The sequence below is a fragment of the Phodopus roborovskii genome, unplaced genomic scaffold (assembly GCF_943737965.1).
Source record: "Phodopus roborovskii unplaced genomic scaffold, PHOROB, whole genome shotgun sequence".
NCBI lineage: Eukaryota > Metazoa > Chordata > Mammalia > Rodentia > Cricetidae > Phodopus > Phodopus roborovskii.
The window spans coordinates 7,826,759-7,844,085 of record NW_026126578.1 but is presented as its reverse complement, the minus strand read 5'-3'; the positions used below and the strand labels follow the sequence as shown (position 1 = coordinate 7,844,085).

General features: G+C 37.3%; 1 protein-coding gene across 5 annotated transcripts in view; it reads right to left on the bottom strand.

Annotated features, from left to right (window-relative positions):
• Positions 1-17,327, bottom strand: part of Pparg (peroxisome proliferator activated receptor gamma) — a 128,844-nt gene that overhangs the window by 91,006 nt on the left and 20,511 nt on the right. For 4 of the 5 annotated variants that reach the window (XM_051203877.1, XM_051203874.1, XM_051203876.1 and 1 more), the window contains exon 2: positions 14,404-14,477. The exons of the other annotated variant lie outside the window; for it this stretch is intronic. The gene's annotated coding sequence lies outside the window, so the exon portion shown is untranslated. The remainder of the gene's footprint in view (positions 1-14,403; positions 14,478-17,327) is intronic. 5 annotated transcript variants of the gene reach the window in all.

Below are 17,327 nucleotides of genomic sequence, written 5' to 3'. Positions count from 1 at the left end.
TCATTATGTGTGGCCATTGGGGGACTGATGAGAAGCTCTGTCTGTGTTCAGATGGGGTGACACTTTTTATCATCTGGAGAAGGATGTGAGAAAATGCATTTAAATGCAAAAAGAAAACAAGGGACAGCAAGGGGCAAACAAAGCAATTAAAAATTGGACAAAGGACTTGAACAGATTTTTTTCAAAGAAAATATATAAACAACTAGTGATACATGAGAAGATCTCAAGAGTCATTAGTCATCAACAAAAAGCAAATCAAAACAATGGTGATATAATACTTCATACCTGATAAAATAGCAGCTATTTGCTTTGAAGGACATAGAAACTTTAAACTCAACTATATTGCTGGTTGGAATGTAGACTGCTGAATGGTAGAGTTAATCAGCTTGGCAGTTCTTTAAAACATAAAACACAAGCCAGGCATGTGTTTAAGCAAAACAGTTGAGAGACTGAGGCAGGAGGATGGCAAGTTCAAGGCAAACCTGTACAAATTAAGGCCCTGTCTCAAAACAATAATAACAAAAAGCTCATGGAATTAGCACATGCCAGTTTTTAGTTATGGCTTGTTCCTCCCAAAAGGTTTATGTGTTGGAGTCTGGTACCCAGTGTGGTGATGCTAAGTGGTGGTGGGACTGTTAAGAGGTGGGACCGATTGTAAACAGCCTTCAGAAATGATTGTGGTACCTCTACTGAGACCTTGCTAGTTCTCCCTACAGAGTTGTTACTAAAGAGCAAGATTTGCCCTGCCCAAGCTTCCCTGTAGCCTGCCTCCTATTCCTGGTACTGTGATAGCACCCTCTCTAAGGTCCTTACCAGAGCCCAATCAAGGGCAGAAATATGCCCTGCAGCCTTTAAGATTGAGAGCTAAATTATGTCTCATTCCTTTTCAGAGTATCCGACCTTGTCTATTTTGTCATATCAATGAAAAATAGGCTAATTTACCATATGATTCTGTGGTTGGACACCTAAGCATATTATAGCTCAAAGAAATGAAAGCAGAAACTCCAACACAGTTGAATATCAATAGTCATTGCAGTGTAATTTGCAAAGGAAAAAGTTAAGAAGCCTAAGTGTTCATGCAACAGATGATTGAATAAAATGTGATACACACATAAAATGAAGTATCATTCAGTCACAAAAGGTAATGGCATTCTGATACATGTTATGACACATAAGTGATCCTTAAAGACATCGTTCTAAGTAAAACAAACTATGAGTAAAACCACAAATATTGTATGATTTTCATTGATTTGTAACAGTTGGGATATACAAATTCAAAAAAGCAAAAAGCAGAAGAGAGGTAACTCCAAAGAAAGGGAGGGCAATGGGAGTGGGTTACTGTTCAGAGGGTACAGAGCTTGAGTTACCATGACAGAAAAGTTTTAGAAATAGCTATGAGACAGCAGTATAACACTGTGAATATCATTAATGCCCCTGAGTTTAGTTAAAATGGTAATTTTTGTTTAATGTATTTTCTACAATAAAAAGGAAAGATGACCAGCTTTCTGTTTACTGACTGACCATTTAAACTCTAATAAGTGAACCCTGATTCAAGAGAAGTATTAACTACTCAGGAATCAGCAACTCATAGCTGCGGAACAAGGGAGCCCCTCCCAACAGTGTTGCAAAATCAATCCCACTAGCCACCACGCTAACACTCTGTGGGCTTAGTTGCTGGACTCCCTGCCCCCTCTATTCTATCTCTGAGGCTACTTGGGACTAAACCCAGTGGAAAAGGGTGAAGGTGACTGCTCACAGCAAATACTCTGTTCTTCAGACTTAGTTTTGCTGGAGTTCTTACCACGTGCCCAGGGGCCATGCACTGAAATTATCTAAATATAAACAAAATGTTGGCTTCCTGAGTGAGGTCTCATCTGCCAAGATTCCACTTAGATTGCTGATTTATAGGTGAGCAGACTCCCACACAGAGGATCACCATGGCTCTGTCTTTGGGAGGCAAATGAACCATGAATCCCCAGGCCAGCGAGGAAGAGGCAGCCTGGGTTATAACAGTGAGTTTCTGTCTTTTCGGCCAGTGTGTTCTTTTCACTCCACCCCTCAAACTACAAGATCATTTCTTCCAAGGTTATTTCTATGTATATTACAGCGACCTGGCCACTTTTCTAAGATAATGTGATAGTCCATATTGAAAACTAAGCTAGTATCTAAAACTGAACACACCTTTCCAAGTACTTTAGCAGGCTGGCCACTTCTCAGCAGCTCCCAATGAGCCTTCAGTTTGTAGTTGCCTGGCTGTCCTGCCTGAAGTTTTAGTTTAGTTTAGTTTCTACCCAAGAACCAAAGAGCCATTTATGAAAATCTGCATTTTTCTTTATATAAACAAATACTCTAAATTTCTACCTGGGGGAAAGGGAGTTTCAGAGATAAACTGCCAAGCTTGAAACTCCATAATGAAAAAGAGACAAAGATGTCTTCAAATCACCAGATGGCTGGAACTGGCCTGCTAAGTGTGAAATGTATGACTCCACTCATTCCTGATCAGAAAGATGGCAAGAATCATTGACCTCCAAGATAATATAATAAGTGATAATGTTCTGGGATAGCAAAAGTATACAAAATGGGTTTGGACAAATACTCTTGCAGTCAGTTTCTCATTTCCAATATCAACCAGAGGGTTCTGCTGACTTGGTTGTTGCTGTAACTTTCCTACTGCACTGAGTATTAAGGCTTCAAGATGGCTTGGTGCTGGAGTGGTCTGGAAAAGACTGTTTGGTATTACTGGGCTGCTGTTAAGTTCAGATGCATTTCTCAAGCTCTCAGTTCATCTTGGCAAAACATTTCCAGTACAAGTGCATTGTATTGTCCAACTTTGGGGTTTTTACAACTCAGCTCACCACATTTGGGGGTTGGGAGGGGTTGCAAGAACCTGCAAGATGTAGAAGGTATTATAGTGATATCTGTCAACTTTAGCTATCTGGATGACAACTGAGATTATGGGTTTAATGGGAAGAAATACTAAATTTGGTGTGACTATATATATGTGTATGTGTGTTTTTTCTTAAACTAGCATCACTAGATTTGTTCAGATGTAGATGTCTGTTTTCTCAGATAATCTTCTCATGACAATACAAACATAGCTCCTTCTTATACCTTATATCCATTAAATTCAGTCAATTCCTGAGTTTGGGTCCCTTTTTTTTTTTTTTTTAACAAAAAAGTTAACATAGCAGCTGTCTTAAAGTGTCTAGTACTGTGAAGAGACACCATGACCAGAGCAACTCTTATAAAGGAACAACATTCAATTTTCAAAGGTTCAGTTCATTATCATCATGGTGTGACATGGTGAAGTGTAGGCAAACATGGTGCTGGAGAAGTAGCTGAGTGTCCTAAATCATGACTTACAGGCAATAGGAAGTAGTCTGTGTCACTAGGCTTGAGCATATATGAGACCTCAAAGCCCACCTCCACAGTGACACTCTCCCTCTAACAAGGCCATAACTGCTCCTACAAAGCCACACTTTCTAATAGTGCCACTCCCTTTGGGGGCCATTTTCTTTCAAACTACCATAGCAGCCAAATGAAAAACACAATTAAAATCATGCAAAGCCAGTTAGTCATGAAAAGCAACTATTTAAACATGATTAACAAGCACCTAAATTTTTGTGAAAGGGACTTAGAGCAAGAGGAAAAAAAATAACATAAAGCCTCTTTGTGGTATTTGTAATTTAACTTTCATTCAGCTAATAAATATTTACTGATGAGCTGTTAAGTGTTACATACTATACTGTATGCTAAGTATAATAAAGATGATGTTGATTTTTTGCTTCCAAAACATTTTACACTTAGGAAAATACACAGACATTTACCAATCAACTATTTGCTCCTTTGTTTTTAGTTTTCTTTGAGATAAGGTTTCATTGTGTAATTCAGGCTAGTCTGGAATTCCCTGCATAGGTCGAGCCTTGAACTCCTAAGTGCTGAGATTATAGGTATGTGAGCCACACCTAGCTTCTGAGTTAATTCTTAGGGGCTCATGATTTCTTTCAATGATTTATTTTTAGTTGGTACTGCAGACATGCAAACTGACACGTCTATTTCTGATGTCTAATGTAAAGTTCAGTCATGTATCTGGGCCTTTCTATCAACTGTTCCACCTTCAATGTCAACAAGTCCAGAATCAGCTCATCTTCCTCAAACATAACTCCATTTCTGTTTCTTTTTGTACCTCTATGTCTGTATGTCAGCCAATCCCAGCAGTTAAGAGGTAGAGGCAGGAGGATCTCTATAAGCTCAAGGCCAGCCTGGTCTACATAGTGAGTTCTAGGCTACCCAGAGCTACAGAGTGAAGACCTTGTTTTTAAAAATAGTCATTTCAGCCTTTTTTCACTCTCTTTGTTGTGTATGTACTGACAGTGAGATATCTTTCACTGGTCCCTTCTGAGCACAGCTGTGATCATGTCATTGCCCTACCCCAAGTCTTGACACTTCTGGATCAAATCTAAATCCTTCAGTCTAGGTCTACTGGCACCTTAAAACAACTACCTTATCATTAAAATTTGTGACTTCTTCCTTGCTGTATATCCATGTCCTTCCTAGAAGGTTCAGGTTTAACAAGCCCAGGAGGCAGGTGCTGAGCGTCTTGGCTCTGCATGTACGCTTTCTCCTATGGATTTTTACCACACTGTTCCCCAGTTCTACTGCTTAATTTTCTCCCTTTTTAGGGACTGCCTCTGAAACAAAACTGAGCAAGGGATATATCATAATGCCATTCTGTCTCACACAGTACTGGATATGTAAAAGAAGTCCAAGGGACTTCAGGAATAATACAAATAGGAACAACAACAAAAACCTCACTAGCAACAATGCTTTTGGCCCTAGTCTTGTAATCCTTGCTTCAACTGCCAAAGAAAGGTGAAAGGTCATAACTGGTCTGTGAATTAACTGTCCCTTACCCCTAATTACAGAGATTAAAGGTACTGGTAAAGTACCTGTTGGGCAGTGTGGTGGCACACACCTTTAATCCCAGCATTCAAGAAACAGAGGAAGTTAGATTTCTGTGAATTTGAGGCCAGCCTGGTCTATATAGTGAGTTCCTGACGATCAGGGCTACATAGTGAGACCCTGTCTAAAAATAAAATAAAATAAAATAACTGCAGGCTAAATACAGGATAAATCTCTTTTAAAAGATTTATTTATGTGTCTTATGTATATGAGTGCTCTGCTTGCAAGTAAGCCTGATGACAGAAGAGGGCATTAGATCCCATTATGGATGGTTGTTGAGCCATCATGTGGTTTCTGGGAATTGAACTCAGGACCTCTGGAAGAGCAGCAAATACTCCTAACCACTGAGCCATCTCTCTAGTCCTTACAAGTATCTCTTATCCAACAGGGGTGTTTCATGTACTCCTTAGATCCACAGTCTGAAGGTAATTTTATACAGTATCTTTGGTGTACCTGTCTTTTAACAGCAACTTGTCACATGTCTGTCTATTTGTATTGTCATGTTAGCTCTTAGATTTCAGATTAGAGATGATCAATCATAGAATTTTAAAAAAATAATACAGTTCTGTAGCATGCTTTGGATCTCAGGTTGGTAAATTTAAAAACAAATTCTAATGGCTGGGAAGATAGCTCAGTTGTTAAAGTGCTTGCTTGTTGACCATGGAGACCTAAGTATGGATTTCTAGCACTAACATAAAAAAACCAGAGTATGCTGGTGTATAGCTATAATCCCAGCACTGGACAGGCAGACATAGGAGGATCCCTGGGGCTCACTGGCCAGACAGTCTATCCTATTTAGTGAGTCCCAAGCCAAGGAAAGATCATATCTCATAAAAGGTGCCAATGGTGAGAGTGCTCGGTGAGTAAAGGCACTCATCCCACAACCCTGGTGACCTGTCTAAGCTTTGGAACTACACAAGTGTAGGAAAGAACCAACTTCCCCAAACTGTTCTTTGACTTTCATGCACCTCCTCATCATGCATATATTCACAGTACTAATAAATAAAAACTAAGGCAACAAGAATCAAGGTGAGTGGTCCCTGAACAAGGGTATCCAAGGCTGACCTTTGACTTTCACATTCATCCTCCTAACACACATAATTCTTAGTGAAGACTGTTAATAATTCTGTGCTTATTTATTAGAAATGAAGATGTTTGAATAATTTAATTTCAATTGCATTATAATTGTATAACTTAAATCTTTACTAGGAACTGTGTTAAGCACTAGGTAGTCTGTGCTCTTAAGAGTCCTATAGTAAGACCAGGCACACACCATCACATCAAAGCTCAATGAGGCAACTCAGGAGGAGGAAGAGGGCTCCAAAAGCAGGCAGAAGAGGTAGTGGCTACCCCCATTCCACTCTTTTATTGGAGCATATTTTGCTGCATTTGGTTGATGTCCCTGGGAGGCCTGCTCTTTTCTAAGGGGAGACAGAGGGGTGTCTTCTGGGGAAGAAGGGAGGGGGGACTAGGAGGGGGAAACTGCAGTTGGGATATAATATAAAAGAGAAGAATCAAAAAAAGTTATTGCAGATAAATTAACCCTTATACCAACAATAACAGGATATAATTGATCCAGTCCAGTTAAGTACTTGTTGCTGTTGAAAATCTGCTGTCAGAACCATCGGAGGTAAACACAGGGAGAAGTCAGCTACAAAGCTTACAATACTCTCTTCAGTGGGGACAGGCCTCCTACATCTTTATGCTTTTCATGATGGTTTATAACAATAATTAACATGAAGAATGAACTTAGTATTTTTCCTGAGTGAAGATTATTAATGAGATACTGAAGAGTTGCAGGAATTCTTTGAACTCATGTCACATAGATAAACAGTTAAGCAAATAAGTTGTTGTTCTGGGTTACTTTTATTTTTATTTTGTTTTTGGTGTTTAGGGACTGGACCTCATGTATGCTAAGCATGGACTCAATCATTGAACAACACATATACCCAAATCCCTAAGTAAACTGTGTGTTTCTTATCATATGTATTATTTTACTATGAGGTCTGAAGTTGAAAAACAAATGCAGATATATGTAAATAATCTTAGCAAACATCTAGCTCTTGCCACAGACTGAGTCCCAGGAAATAAGACACCCAGATATATCCCTATTAATCTTTAATTACTGGAAGCTCAAATCATCATGAAACAAATATATAACAGTACCTCAAAAGACAAAGCTCACAAACCCATAAAAAGACAAAAGGCACACTCAGTGCTTTGCTTTAATTTGCAATAATTTAAGGAGAGACTCAGGGATAAATAATGCACATTCATCCAAATCAATAAGGAAAGAAATTTCTAAGACATTTTCCTAACATCTTCAGAAAAAAAAATTATTATGTTCTAGATGACAGTTCTTGTTGTAAACACAATCTCCACATATGATGTGTTGGTATAATGTGTTGGTTTCCATGAAAATTCCACCCTTTCCAGAAATGATTTAGACTAGGCAGTAAGAAGGGTCAGACTGTGGTGTGTAGAAGATTATGGACATGAGCTGTATAGAGTGAAATGACTCACTTCTCTCTGCTTTTATTTCTTTTGTGGGAAAACAGTGAAAGTCATGATTATGCTAATACTCTTAAGAGGTCTGAAGTCTTTAGAACTAACCAGTTTACGGAAGAGACCACAGCTGATTCCCCAGGCAGTGCTTTTATTCTGGCATTATATAGTAGGTTCTAGAAGTCAGTTAATAAACAGCTGTGTATGAGGTGTATCTACAGTAGCAGGAAAGGCCACTCTCATCGCATGTAATTATACTACTTCCCAATAACAATCCTTACAGTTCCAGTGAAAATAACAAAAACAGATTTTTGTGGTTTATTAGTTATGTTAAATTTCTCTGGTATTTATTGTAGAGAACTAACAAAACTATACTTGTAATTGTATTTAAACTTCAGTGGTCATTTCTGGACACAGAAGTGCTTTGGTTTTATGACACTCTCTGGAAGAAATTCAATAACACATTGTTAATACTCAACTCCTACTAAATGATTTCAAAGCTCCATGGGAATTTAGATTTGCACAAGTTATTAGGATGTGACCTTTCCCTTAGATTTCTTATTTTAGGATCAAGTTAACATGGTATTTCCCCAGTGGGAGCTGCTGTACTTCCTTCACAGATAAGCAAAAGCAATCACAAATTATAAGTGAGTAAACTCAGGGAAATATATATTTCTGTGATGCTGATGAAAATGAAATCTTAAAAGGAGACCACAATACATGTTCTTGGATTTGAAAGGAAAAGCCATGTAGCTTGCTAACAAAAGAAAAGAAAACTCATGCCATTACGGTATTTCCCAGAAATTTATTCCTGATTGTTTTGTGTCCTGGCTAAGTCTTGTGACTTTTAAAGATTATTATTACGTCACTTAATTTCCTATGCCCTGCCTACTGGGAGTATAAAAGGTTAAAAACATCAAATAATTTAAATGATTTCAGATCATAGGATCTAGAGAACAAGGAGTTCATAAGCTTAAAAAAAAAAACTAAAATAAAATGAAAGCGATCACAGCTGCTTTCCCTTTGCCCCACAGAATAAATGGCATTATTTGCAACATACAAATAACTGGCAGGAACCAAAGGACAGGCACACACAGGCATGTGCATACATACATACTCACTTTTATTTTTTAAAGACAAATAAAATTGGGGACAGAGGATAATGAAGAGACTTAACCTCTGAAAGAGTTAACAATAAAAAGGAATTTCATCCACAACTTAATATTTTTCCTATTCATTTTAACTGTAAATGTTTCTATCTTGTTTTCCTCTTATGCTTTCTTTATCCTAAAATTATTCTTCCAAATATTTAAATTATAAATTTAAAATAGTGGAATTTTTTTCAAGGTGCTGAGACCATTATCCCCTTAAAATAGTTAAGAGTTTTTGAAGATTTATTTATTTTTATTTTATGTGTATGAGTGCTTGTCTGCGTGTATGTATGCAAACTGTGTGTATGCCTGCTGCCTAAGGAGGCCAGAAAGGGCACTGGTTCCCCTGGAACTAGAATTACAGACTACATGAGGAACCATGTGAGTGCTGGGAATTGAACTCTTAATCACTAAGCCATCTCTCTAGCCCTCTATAATAATGTTTCAATTGATGAAAAAATATTTTTGAGACATGATCTCCCTTTGTAGCTCAAACTGGCCTTGAACTTGAGATCTCACTGTCTCAGCCTTCTGAGTGCTGGGATTACAGGCCTGTATTATGCTTTACTAATTATCTAGAATTTCAAAGTTGGGTTGAATTCTATTTGGTTAGATCTACATTTTCATAAGTTGTTATTTCTTTCTCTGAGTCATCAATACATGCAGTAGTATTACATTGTATTCAAATTTGTGTAGCCCCAGGAAATATTTTGCAAGAAATAATCCTTGCCATAAAGTCAATTATTGGTTTTATTGGTTGGTAGGGTTTGTTTGTTTGTTTGTTTGTTTGACTGCTAGGGATGGGGCTCAAGTGCTTGTGCATACTAGGAAGCTATAACCAACCTTGCTTTCATTGTTTTGTTTTAGAAAAGAAAACAACAATAAAACTTATATTATTTTATTCCTAAATAACTGGTAAACTTTGTACTCCCCACATCCCTCTATTATCACATAATCACAAATAACACTGGTAAATGCTAATTTATTTAAACAAGCTGGTTATGGTGAGATACAGACCTTTAATCCTAGCATCTGGGAGGCGAAGAACAAAGAAAAAGAAGTCATTTGAACTTGTTCATTTGTTATTAATGTACCCTAATGAAGCAAGAACAATATAATTACCCAAGCACTTCCACGAGCAATTCCTCTTACCTGAAGAAGACAACCTTGAAAATGAAATGAAATATGTGCCATGAAATAGCATAAGCAGTTTATTACATCCAAAAATCAAATCAAAACAAACAAACAACAAAACATCACCTAAAATCTGGCTTAGTAAACTAGGTAATGCCACTACAGTCACTACAATGGAAAGCCTTGTTGTCATAACATAACAACACATCTGAAAGTCAGACAGAAACTAGAGAAAGATGAGACAAGTGGGATATACAACTGGGAAAACGTGTTCCTGTTAACAAGAACTAGAAAAATTGTGGGAGGGAGTTTTGTGTGGTGGTGATATTTTTATTTTAAACATATTTTCATAGCTTTTTAAGAATAAAAATGTTTAGAATGAAGTGATAAGAGGGATAAAGGGGACAAATGAATATGATAGAGTTACATTGTATATATGTATGAAAACCTTGTGATGAAACTCATTCTTAAAGCGAGAGGCAGACACTGAGATAGACAGTCAGACAGACAGATAGATAGATGGATGGCAGGTAGGAGTGTGTATGGCCTGAAATCCCAGCACTTTGGAGGTAAGGCAAGAAGATTGCCACAATTGTAAAGACAGCCTGAGCTATATATACAGTGACTTCCCCATCAGTCTAGAGTACATGAAGTCCTGTCTCACAAAACAACAAAAGGACTAGAGATATGGTTCACTGGTTATGAGCATTTGCTGCTCTTCCAGGACACCTGAGTTTAGTTCAAAGCATCCACATCAAGCAGTTCACAACTATCTGTAACTCCAGCTCCAGGGGATCCAACACCTCTGGCTTTCACATGCATATGCATACCTATGCATAATTAAATTTATTAAAAGTTAGTTTTAAAAAAACACAAACAAAAAAAAAAAAAAAGAAAAGAAAAGAAATGACAGTAAGCCTTGACTGACGCTCCATATAAAGTGTGTAAAGAATCTGGAAAGCCCTGGGTATAATCCCCAGAACAAACAAATTTTAAAAAAAAGAAGGGGAAAACAGTAAAGTAAAACAGACCCACTGGCTAAAATTCAAAGCAATTTATGTTAGCTTTACATGTTGCTGTGAACACACCAATTGCCTACCCTTAAGGTTTAAATGCCATGTATGATCTGTGTTTCAACCTGAAGCACTGAATTCAGGCACAGCAGGTCAGCTAGGCAAGCTGTGCACAGAGAGCATGCCTCAATACTGCATAGTTGTGATTCGCTCTACCCAGTACAACTATAGTTGAATTCCTCTGTCATAAAATCGCTGGGACCAAACAAATTCAAGTGTCTTTTATCTGCACTCTTTTCTCCCTTACCATCTGTTAACGTATTTCTTATGGGGGCTTTTCTTCTTTGTATAGATTGATCTACCTTAGTTGTAAATTAACCCACAAGCAACTCATTGGATTTTTCTTTGAACTTTACAATTTATGGCACAGGGGCCATTTAAACTGCCAGTTGGCAAATTATGTTCAGAAAGCCCTCCCTAGGTTTAAAAACAAAACCTTCCCAAGGGTAAAGGTGCTATAGCAAAGAAATGGAATGTAACTACTGAAGACTTCTGTGATCTCTTTTTCATTTTTCTATTATAGTAACATATACACAAATTTACCATTTTAGCCATTTTGACATGTTTTAAGTCACTTTGAAATGTCAATTCTGTGGTGTTAAGTACATTCACAATGATGAGTAGGCATTACCAGAACTTTTTCAGCTTACAAAACAGAAACTGTTCCCATTTCACTTTCATGCCTCACTCTTGGCCCCCAGCCTCAGTAGTCCTAACTCTACTTTCTATGCATCTCACTGCATTAGGTATGTATTATGCTAGTCTTCCTTTCACCTAAAACTGTTAACTGGTGTAGTTTACTAAGTTGGTTAAACATGTAAGCAAGTTAAAAAAAAATCAGGGTCAAATTCCAAATATTTAGCATTTAATTTTCATGCCAAATAACTGAATTTAGATCTCTCTTCCAGGTGCCAAAGTGTGTATTTGCGTCATTTTGAAGGGTTTGTTCTCTCTGTTTTAAATCACTTTAGACTTTTCTAAGGTTAAATCAATTGTCAAAGAAAACAAAATCTATTACTGATTTCCTTTAAGTATCTAAGCTCTCTTAGTGTTACTTGTACTCGCTGCACTCCCTGACATTCTTTCCAATAACAAGTTGTCTTCTCCCATCTCATTGCTTAAATATAAGATTCTAGGCAATAAAGAATGGGGAACAATAACTTATGGATGAGATTTAAAAAACAAAAACAAAACTTGTGAGGTTCTTGTTTGAACATTTGAATCCTATCCCATCCCCAGCTGGATTGAAAAGTTTGCTTAAAGTTACTTCCCAGGGAGGTACAGACAGATTTGTGAAGTTGGGATTTGTTTTCCCCTATCCCCAGACACATACATGCTGAGCATTTGATCTAGCCTTCAGCTGTCCTGGACACTCCTGTGGTTTTCAAAGAAGATGCAAGTAACTGGCTGCTATCTGAAGCAGAGTGAACAGAGACAGGTTTGTAAAGAAATGGGTGGGAATGTATAAGAGAACAGAGGGTAAGAGGGCAGCTCAGTGGAAGAAAGCTGCTTAGCTTGCATTTAACAGGGTTTAGACTCTAGCATAAACAAAATAAAACAAACCCACAAGCCACTCTAGAGAAAAGGGACTGTACCTGCTTCATACCTCTGGCTTATTTATGAATTACAAACAGAAATTCTACTTGTATCAATTAGTGGAAAGCAAGGAGAACAATTATTAGAAGATTTTCATGTGACTTAAAAACTTTGCATTTAATGGTTAGGGATGTAACAGTGGTAGAATGCTCACATAGAACATGCAAGACCCTGAATTTGATCCCCAGAACTGTAATAAATTAAATAATTAATAAATAAAATCACAACCAAAACATTTTACAACTGAGAAGTGATTTCACTTAAGCCTTACAGAAAATATAAAAAGATGACAGATCCATCTTGTGAATCTTTCCCACCAATTCACATATTCACAATTATAAAAAATAAACTGATATAATAATATTTGCCCCTTTGTTTGGATTTTTTCCAGCTTTCTCCCTAGTATTAGTTCCTTGTCAGCTTCAGGATGCACTACATTCTCTTGCCATGTCTCCTTGCCTTTTTTTAGGACTGTGATAGTACCCATTTTGGCCTGCATTTTACGCCTCTGATGCTGTTGAAGCATGTTGCTCAGGTATTCTTAAACTATTCAGAGTATGTCTAATGCTTTCTTATGATTCAGCTCAGGTCAGTTTTGGGAAGAATACCAAATATGTTCTGTGTCTCTCTCAGGACATCTCTCAGGGCAGACAGCTTACTGTCTTACTACTGTTGGTACTGAACCTTGGCTGCTTGGCTATGGTTGGTGTCTGCCAGGACTCTGCACTGTAAGTCTCTTCATTCCCATTTGTAATTAACATACATGGGGGAAATACTTGGAAGCTGTGCAAATATCCTGTTTCTCCCTAAGTTCTTACACACCCACTAAAGTCAGTGTTTATTGGTGGATCCAGCCTGTAGCAAAGGTTGTTATGGTTCTCTGATAATGACTTTCTACTGCCCTCACTTCTTACTAAGTTCTGTAACGAAGAACCATCACTGTCTCCGCCTCCATTTATTCATTTACTCTGTAATTATTTACACCAGTCAGAACTCTTGCATATATTTCACTTGGGGAGCAATAATGCAGTTCCACAGTTAGTTATTTTATTGCTCAAATTGTCTCAGCTTTGACTTCTGGGTTCTCTCCACCCACCCTGACTCTCTGGGAGCACACCCTGGCTTCTGGTACCACATGGGCCTCCAGGCTTGCTTATGCTGGACTGTTTTTGCTCCAACTTTGGAATCAACCTCTTCTATAAAGAGCTGTAGTTTCTTTTGGGAGAAAAAGGCATTTGGACACCACTGTTTGGTTTGCTACTGAGGAGGCTCTTATCTAGGTCCTTTCAGGGGACAGAGCTAAGGAACATGCAACATGCACTGACACACATGCATACACAGTCTGCATTGGTTTGTGAGTGTATTTACCTGACAGTTCTTTTTTCAATGCATCTGCAGGTTTCAGAAAAATGGACCATCCTGTGACTTTCCTTGTTGACTATAATCAATAATTCTAAAACTACATAAAGTTTCAGAGTACCATGCCTCCAGGCAAAAAGGCACACTTGGGGACTAAGAACTTCATTAGCACACTAGGACAAGGTCTAGAAGGTATGATGGATTTCCCAGAACTTTATCCACAGGCCCTGAAGTCATACCCCATACTAGTACAAGCTAAAGTCAGAAATTTTCTTTGAAAAGAACATGTTTGGTATATATGAGCCTACTTCTGTCTGACCAGAGGTTAGGGCTGAATGGCCTATGAGGAACAGACAAGATACATTTATTTAACTTTAATCATAAGTATAAAAATCTAAAATATTGCAACTTAGAGTCATGGGTATAAAAATAAGGGTTTAAAGGGTTATTTTTAAAGATTTGTGTTATACCCAACTTTTTTCTTATCTTTGTTTTGTCTTAGGCAAGTATGCTATTATGAAACCTGACTAACAGGAAAATTATGTAGGAGAAAGTATTGATGCAGTTTTTTAAAAAAAGGTTTTCAAATGCAAGTGTAATATAATAAATTCTGATGTACATACCAGTAAAGGGTGGTCCTTGTTTTAAAAAAAGTCCTTCTTGGGTATCAGTGGTTCACAGTTAGCTTCTTTCAAATCTGAATATTAAAAAGAAATAATATTTTCAAACTTCATTGGCACTCAAAATCCTCAGAGAACCCAGGCTACCAAAATGCAAATAGACACATTAATTTTCACCCCAGTATTTGTTTTTCTGTGCATATAAAGCTTTATATGCTCTAGAAATAACTAACATACCATCAAATGACTCATTGTGCATTACGAAGGATGAAAAAAAATCTCAGAATGGTTGCACAAAAGAGACAGATGGGCACTTGATCTTCTCTCCATTTATCAGTCAGATCACTGACATGATAGAAACCTTTTCTTTTGTTGCATATACTTAACATATAATATTAATAATAACTATATCATCATTCAGACTTAGGAAAAACTAGATTTTTAAAGGGATTAGCAACCTTAAAAGACAGAGGGCTGAGGGCTCTGGGTATAGCTTACTGATAGAAGCCATACAAGGAGGCCTGCTGTCCATATCCAGTTCCGGAGCAGAGAGTGATGCAAGTTTGATAATAGTTATACATTGCAAAGCTGATGTTTACTGAAATTTGATTTTATCTGGAAGCAACATAGTTGAGAAGTCTAAGGTCATAGTAGAGTGCCCAGCCTGCTTCAGTATAGAAGATGCAGTACACACCAAGCAGACTTTTCAGAGAAAGGTCCAGGGAGCAGATTGTCTAAATAGTGATTCACATCCTCGTCTCTTAAAATGCTCAGGGAGCCCAGAATAGGACATTCAGTAAAGACAAAACAGCATCCGGTGCCAAGAGCCTTATCAGGAGGGCCGGAGAGCCCCGGCATGCAGACCCAACCTTCTGCACACTCTGACACACACAAGACTCCAATGCTTGCTTTTCTGACTTCTTGGAACTGACAGAAACTGTTCTGTTAACTGATACATGGTATAAAAATATTACATAATGAAATGAATAGTTTTCCCATTCTGTTATTTCTAACATAAAAGCACATGAACTACAGCTAGCAAACTTTGCCTGTTGGTGTTCCCCAGTACTGCTTAGTACTATTGCTTGGAAACAGGAGAGTTGTAACAGTGTCTCAGTATCAATAGTAAACTGTAGTTCTGTTCTCAGAGCTGGACAGTCTTCTACAGGAAGAGCTCATTTGTCAGCACTTTCTGCCTGTATGCTTTGTCTTTTGGCTGTGACTGCTGACCTCCACCACAATGATTTGCATAAACATTCTAATTTGCTAGTCAACAGTGAAGGCAGTGTCCACACAGAAACTGCTTTTCAGGCATAGCACATTTAACACGTGGAAAACAGCTTTACCTATAAGAAATCACTTCTCTGACTTTTAAAAAAGCATGTAAGGTAAGATTTAAAAAGAGATTCAGGCATATGAAAATAAAAGAAAAATATCAATAAAGAAATTAATCAATAAAACCACTACTTCAAAAAATTTAAAGATTCTATGCTAAGATTAAGCAATGTTAATTTTCTTGATAGTTGCTCCCAGTCCTCCTTAAATATATATGATTTCATTAAGAATTATATAAAAAGAAAGTAACAATTATTTATTATTTTGAAAAATATTCACACCTGCATTTTGATCATATTACTTCCCATCTTATATATCCTCCCTGATCCTTTTCCCATCCAATTTCATGTTCTTTCTCTCTCTTAAAAATAAATACATAAAAGTATATGGAAACTACTATTTAGTCAAGGCATGTAACCCCAAGTGTTAGATCAAACAGAAAACAAGGCCAGCTGCTACTACCTCTGGAGACAGGCAGTATTCCAACCATCACCCATACCCCATCCCACTCTCTGGATCCACTCGGACTGCTCTGTGTCTTCAAGGTGTAGTCTACAGACACAAGACAGAGCAATTGGAGGATAGTGTATCCGCCTCCCTCACATTCTATGTTTATGTTATGCTCATTGGATGGTCAGTTTCATTTAAATCCCTAAAACCTGGAGACTCAGGCTGTGAAGAAACAGATCACAGCTTTGCACTTACACAAAACTCACACATAATAGGCCAGACTATTTCTGCTTACTCATTCAACTGCTTCATATAAGAAATCCTGAACTAAGTCTTTCTACTAGAATCACAGTTGATAATAATGCAGGTCAAGAGCAATTTATTCAGATTAATTTACCTGAAATGGAATGAACAGTGAAAATTGACCCAAGAGATAGGGAAAAAGGAAATCATTGAAAACTTATCCAAGATTTATATACCCAAAAGGTTTCAGGTGTAATTCAATGCTAGACAAGTTGCCTATTACCCACAAGTCGCTGGGGTCAATGTCTATCACTGATGAAAAAGCAAAACAAAACAAAACCCTCTCCCAACAAGTAATTTTACAGATGTTCTTTTAAAATGCTGCAGAAAGAGATATCATATTTAAACTATGGGTAAATACTTTTACATTGACAATATTAATTATTAAGTACTATAATACTAATATAAAAGTTTGACACTTCTCCCTCCCCACAAAAGAAACATTAAAAAACGTCTATTGAAATTGCTGAGTAGGTAAGGGAGCTTTCTGGCAAGCCTGATGATCTGTGTTCAATTCTAGGATCCCCATGGTAGAAGGAGAGAACCAGCTTCCACAAGTTGTCCTCTAATCTTCACCATGTGCACACACCACACTATATATATATATATATATATATATATATATATATATATATATGTAACAAAACTCACTGAAAATTATCAGTCCTATTTATTAATATTAATTTAAAAGTTAAGTAAAGCTAATTAATTTAATCATATGCTAGAAAATAAACTACTGTGATCAAATTGAATTTATCTCAGAAAAGCAAAGGCAATTTAATACCTAAAATTGATAACTTCATTTAATGGCATTAGCCTAATTTTCAAACAAGCCATAT